This window comes from Aphanomyces astaci, assembly GCF_000520075.1.
Source record: "Aphanomyces astaci strain APO3 unplaced genomic scaffold supercont1.44, whole genome shotgun sequence".
In the NCBI taxonomy this organism is placed as follows: Eukaryota; Oomycota; class Saprolegniomycetes; order Saprolegniales; family Verrucalvaceae; genus Aphanomyces; species Aphanomyces astaci.
The window spans coordinates 205,361-212,315 of NW_009798307.1; positions in this window are offsets into that span (position 1 = coordinate 205,361).

Consider the following 6,955-nt stretch of genomic DNA (forward strand, 5'->3'; position numbering starts at 1 on the left):
TGGACGTGTCCGCCGTGTCCAGTGTGGTAGACGTCGATGAGACGACGTACGACATGTGCTATCGCCGCTGCTCGAGACCGTGAGGGCCGAGGCGGAATTGCGAGCAACGGGGTTGTCGTATGTGACGACGTTGGAGTGGAGGTGGATGTCGTACTCACACATGCCGGAGTACGGTAGTCTGTACTTCTCGTGGAACGAGGTACATGGTACGGGGAAATATTCCTCCGTTGTGTTCGACGGCGCTTGGGTGCCGGAGTTGTGGACGACTGGTGTGAGGGGTGGCGAATGATGCCATCCAAACGGCCAGGTGGAGTGATGTCTGGTACGTCATGTACGACAGGGACTTGCCACACTGTACCTGTTGGCCCACGAAGTAAAGCCTCCCCAAGTGTGGGTAGAGGTGAGGTCGTATCGGCCTCCCCAAGTGGGGTGGGGGCTGATGTCCCAGCCTCCCCAAGAGGTGAAGGCAGGCTTGGTTGGAGGGATGGTGAGCTTTGGTCCACGGTGAAACAGTTCCGCTGTGGATGTTCACTTCGAAGACGTTTCACGTCCTCGACTGATTTCAGGAGGGAAACTGATGTTCAACGAACGGCACATTGCGGCTCGTAAGCACGTAATGTGTGTCGATGTTCAACAGCTCGAACCCTCGAGATGTCTCGGGTAAGCCAATATACATGCACAGCATGCCTCGGGGAGACAGCTTGTTCACACTCATGGGTATGTTGACGTGTGCATACGCTACACAGCCAAATACGCGTAAACGTGCGTAGTCTGGATGGCTCTGGTGCTATAGGCGATACGGAGTGTCCCTACTGATGGTGGTGGACGGCAGTATGTTCATGAGGAACACTGCGTGGGATATGGCTTCGCCCCACAAGAACTGTGGTAAATTACCATGCAGTAGCATGGAGCGAGCCATGGTGACGATGATGCCCATACGCCGCTCGGCCACATGGTTCTGGGTCGGGGTATAGGCATTCGTGTACGTAAGGCGGGTGCCGTATTCGCTTTGAACACGGGCCCCGAGTTTAACATACTCCTTAGCGTTGTCCATTTGAAGCGCTTGGATTTCCTCGAACTCACTGGGTGGTGAGTGATGGTAGCAAAGCTCGATGACGTCAGAGCGATAACTCTGCCGTGCGTCGCGACAGAACGCGCTGTACTTGTCGTACAGGTCTGCGCGCTTTTGCATGATGTACACAAAAGTGTATCGGGTAAAGTCGTCGATGAACGTGACGAAATATCGACCCCCAGAAATAGAAGGGATATTGATTGGACCCCACACGTCGGAGTGCACTCGTTCCAGAGGCCTCGATGACTTGGGAAATTTGTTGCGTGAAAAGGGAAGAACTTTGGACTTCGACCTTAAGCATGTGTCGCACGAAGCATGAGCCGTGATGGCCTGCCGAGAGATAGGAAATTCAAATACGGTCGAATGACACCGCAACTTGCGTAGCTTGTCATGACTTGGATGGCCCAGTCGATGGTGCCTTTGCATAGTGCCCTCTGCACTCGACTGCGTCACGAGGACGGTCGATGTGGAGTCGGCGATGCGCGGTGAAAGCCGCGTCGCAATGACATACAACCCGGTGGCTTCGTCGTAGGTTGCGGTGAACTCGCCGTCGTAGGTGGCTAGAGTCCACTCCTGTGGGGTGATGGAGACAATTTTATGTCGGTCCATATGTAGTGCACGACCCACGGAAAATCTGGGATGTGATATACATCCTGCAGATAGATCACTAATGTGTCGTCGTTGATGCCAGCGACCTCGAGTTGGACTGTGCCACGGCCGATGCCATGGAGTTGGTGGCTGTCGGCTGCGCCAGCAAAGGATGAGAATGGTTCGTAGGTGATGAACCACTCAGGATGGAAAGTGGAGTGCTTGGATGCACCACTATCTACCGTCCAGTGACTTTGCTCTTTGACAACTGGGCTGGTTGGTGACACGCGAAGTGCCCATCCAGCATCCGTAAATACAAGTGATCGCGATACAGTAGTATCGAGCGAATCGTAATACGGACTGAAGTCCTGTTCTGCGACACTTACGTACGGGTAGAGCCGCGCGACGCGCAGCGGCTTTGGCTGCGCTGGGGAGTGGAGGCCTCTTGGGCGTAGCCTTGGTCGACAGGTGGCGCGCTGCGGCTGCAGCTGCGGTGGCGCCGGTCGTCTTGGTTGGCGCCGCTGTATTCGCGGTAAGTCGCGCGGTCGTCGTGGTAGTCGCGGTACCGGTCGCCTGAGCGACTGCGGTAGCGGTAGGCCGACTGACGAAACGGGCTACGGCCGCGTTGATCGTCGTGATAAGCGCCGTAATCGAGGCTGGTGTAGTCGGAATGGCCGCTGGGAGCGTAGCCCGGTGGGCCGTTTGATGCGTAACCTTGGCGAACGGCTTTGCCATAGCGTTTGCGACCGCGGTGGCCGCTTGGTCCGCCTTGAGTGCGTCGACCACCACCACTTTGGGGTAATTCGCCAGGTGGGATGGCAGCCCATCCTGGCGGAAACACGAATTCGTGACGCACCGCGTTCTGGTGGAACGCACGGGAGATCTTCGTGCAGGTGTACGTCGAGTGGCTGCCTGAGCACAGGCAGTAGCCACACCAATCCGCCATGGGGTCTTGACCTTGGGTGCCCCAGGGTACGGTGGACGCTTGTCCGTAGCCTTCTCGCTGGCTGGCGCCATCTCGAAAGGCCGGAAGTGCCAATGCGCTAGACCGTGTTGTCGCGGTCGCGGTTGCCGAGCCATGCACCGGTGCAGCCGCTGCGATCGGCGCTGTCCCAGGTAGTGCGGGTACTTGGTGACCAAGCCCGGGCAGTGTTGCTCAAGTAATTGGCGCATGTTCTTGTATGGGATGCTCGGTTGAGCGCCGCGCCATACGAACAGGTCTGGAGCGATGCGCTCAGGTACTGCCGCCAGGAGGGCCGAGGCTAAGTGGCTACCGCTGAGGGGTCGCCCTTCCAGCTTTTCCACTGCCCTTAGCATCTTGTCGAAGGCTTGGAGGTTAACATCCAACGACACGTGAGGCTTGAACTTAAACGTGTGTAACCGTGTAAACGGAGATGGCCGTTCCATGTCTTTGTTCGCCGCTGGAGAACTTCCACCGAAGGGACGAAATGATGCAATGCGCACATTCGTCGCGAATCCCACTTGATCAAATCATCCGCGTGGTTGCGGATGGACTTCGCGATCGCCTCGTCCGTCGAGCGGTTATCCTCAAGCCACTCGGTGAGGGCATAGGCAGGAACAGACACGTGGGAGGCAGAAGGAATAACTGGAAGTGAATTACTTCTGACTGGAAAGAACCAGGCAATCGAAACTAACTATGATTGACCACGACATCCATTGATGTTCCGTGACAAAATGTCTGCGCTGACTTCTACTCTGAGGAAAAGCCTCTAGAAGGCACAAAAACCTCCTACATAGCTAGCAGACGCTGCTACCTGACTGACAGGGCAGTGTGTGGATGTTCTTTATCAGAACAGGGTGTTCTGACTGTATGCAACGATCTGTGGATCTAGTTATACCACGATCGTTTAAGGCGACTACAGTCGACTGCGAAGTTTAATGGGTGGCTGCACTCAATACAGAGAGTACAACTCCTTGATGGAAAACTCACAGCTCACTGTTAGCATGGAAATTGGACGAATTACCTGTTGGGAGTAAAGCACTCCCATGTCACTGGGTATTTAACATTAAATATCATAGTAATGGGACAATTGAACGATATAAGGCGCGACGTGTAGATCAAGGTTGCCACCAAGTATTTGGTGTCGACTGTGATGAAGTATATGTGTTGCGAGATTTGAGTCGCTACGACTTGTACTTAGTATTGGTGTTACGTTAGACTGGCATATCCATCAAATGGATGTGCGTGCATACAGCCTTCCTCCTTCCTCAACGGGCACATGCCTGAGGGCATGACAACGTATATGCGACTGCCCCCTAGGTATATCATTAAAGGCAAGGAAAAACATGTGTGTGAGCTACTAAAAAGTACTTCGAAGTACCCGGTATATATGAACTGAAGCAGGCGCCACGAATTTGGTACCTGATGCTCCATGAATTTTGACAAACATTGATTTTGGTCGGTGCTACAAGGAGTACTGCTTGTATGTCAAAAAGGTGGGAGATGAAACGGTAGTTATAGTTGTCTATGTTGACGACTTAATAGAGTCTTGACAACGTGAAGACTGTGAAGGACGAGCTAAGCAAGTGATTCAAGATGCAAGACCTTGGTGAGATTAGGGAAATTGAGGTTACAAGAGGCAGGACCAACCAGCAAATGACAATTTCTCAAAAAAAGTACATCAAGGATCTACTAAGGACATTTAATATGGAAAATTGGAAGGTTGCTTCGACACCCAAGTACCGGTACAGTGCTTTGCGGTAAAATCGGGACAGTGGCACTGTCCCGAAATACAAAAAATCACATTTGTGGTGAAGTAGAATAAACACGCTGGATTGGACAAAATTTGATTCAATTGCGCGGACCAATCACAGAGTAGCTTGATTGTAATTGGCTAGTTTCAAATATTTGAACGAAACGCGTTTCATCACGTTTGACTTCAAAGTCAAAGCAGCACCAACATGTACCAGAGGTACAACAATGGGCAACGGAAGGCCCTCCTGGTCACGTTCCACGCGTCGAATGTCACCAGCGAGAACAACATCAAGCCATCAACTTGGGGAGCGTGGCGGGCGAGAGAGGACAAGATCATGACGAGCAAGCAAGCGCCACAGCCGGCTCGCAACCATCGGTGGCCAAGGCCACAAGCAACTCATTCCCTTCGGACCCGCCCTTCTCGAGTTCATGCGTTCACGCCGGAACGACGAGCGCTATGTGCGCGTCTTTCACATGATGACATGGGTCATCATAAACCATCATGCGTGGCTGGTGGAGTACCTGTCGACCAAGAAGAACGAGAGTGTCGGGTTCCAGTCCTTCCGGTGGGAAAAGATTATTTTCGAGCAAACGATGGATTATTTCCGAGCGAGGCTTTGGGATGGAGCATTTTACAGCGTACTTAGACTGTTGGAGTCTTTTCGAGCGTACTTAGTAGGGACTAAAGCTGTTGTGATGGAGTGGATTGTTTTAGAGCATTACGGATATTACCTAATGTGACATACTTCAGTTTTCTGTTACGACTTACAGTGTGACAAACCGGGGTGATAGTGAAGTTAAGATATTCCCAAGTGAATAAACTGGGACAATGGTGCAATTGGATGCACAACACTCAGCTCACAAGGGGTTTGCAAATTGGCAATCGTTTGCTATCGCAAACGATTGTTAATGCGCAAACCCCGGGCATAGCATTACACTTACGTTATCCGGGGTGGAGACGTAGTCTCCGGTGGGGAAAGGGTGCGGTTATGGTGAAAGCATGCTGGGTGGCTGATGACCATGATGACGTCAACTATTATTGATTGGGATGCGGTAGTGGGATAAATTCGATGATTGGGTATATTCTCCCGAATAATATCATACTATTTTAATAGTATTAATAGTACTATAGTTGTACTTCGAAGTAACTACTAGTATCATTAGAGGCGCCTCTGTACTCAGCATTGGCATTTTAGTAACCATATGATTTCATTTGCTCGAAAATTCACCAATGACTAACACATGTTATTGTGCCTATTAAGTGCGCTCGGAAACTGTCTCTCTGGACTATTTTGCTCGAAATCGATCCATTCTAAGGCGTGCTCGGAAATGCTCCATCGTTTGCTAAAAAAATGCGCACCCCCTTCCGGTGCTTGCTCCTTCGCTTCGCAGAACGCCATTGCTTTCACCACCGAACCCCATGCGCCAGCAAGCTGACGCAGAAAGTTCTCGATGACGTGTGGCTGGGTTATGCCGCGTCGTTCTGGGACAGATATGGCCACTACGACCACAGCAACATCATCAATGTTGAGGAGACCGCCGTGTACTTTGACATGCCACCTGGCAAGACGCTGGCCAAGGTGGGTACCATCGAGCAAGGTTTCCGCCGACGGGAAACACTCACCACGGCTGACCGTGGTCCTGACCATCCGAGCGGACGGTACACCTTTGCACGAGACACTCGTATTTTGAACTAATCATTAGGAACCAAGTTGCCTCTGTTGTTCATCGTCAAGGGCCAACTAGGTGGCACTATCGAGAAGCACGAGCTCGAGTCATACCCGGCTGGCCATCACTACGCAGTCCAGAAGAATGTATGGATGGACGAGCGCATTTGGTCTATGTACCTCGATGACGTGTTGGCCCCATGTGTCGAATACGCGTCTGTTCTGTTAGTGGATAATTTAAAGTGCCATGTGTCGGAAGAGTCGCACGACAAAGTGGCCGAAGCGATGTTCAGCGTTGTGGAGCCGCTGCCGGCCAATTCAACGAGTCGTTGCCAACCACTTGATGTTGGTGTGATGGGACCTCTCAAGGCCATGCTGAAGACCGAATGGCAATTGGAGGAAGACAATCGTGAGGGGAACGAGGACTTTACTGCCCAAGAAAAGCGACTGGCAATGGTAAAAAGAACAATTCGCGTCTGGGAGAAAATATCTTCTGAAATGGTGGTGAAATCATTTGAAAAAGCAATCCCCAAATTTTTTGAATTTTAATAGACTTTTATTTCTATTTTTGCAGAATTTTTAATTTTGGGGAAAAACTTGGCACTTCCCAGGACTTGAACCCGGGGCCCATCCTCCACCGCCCCATCATCTAACCGATTTGCTACGCTCCAAGGCCTTGGATTAATTGAGTTTGGATTATCATTTTTAAGACATTCCTCCGCGAGTGCCGACACTAGAACCACATGTTATGGAACCGCTTCGCCAATTGTAACGCGCCTGCTCGACCAGGGGCGGTGTGTAATCTTCGGTTTTTACTTCGCTCAGCTCCAAGGCCTTGGCTTGATTAATTGAGTTTTGGATTATCATTTTTAAGACATTCCTCCATGAGGGCCGACACTAGAACCACAAGTT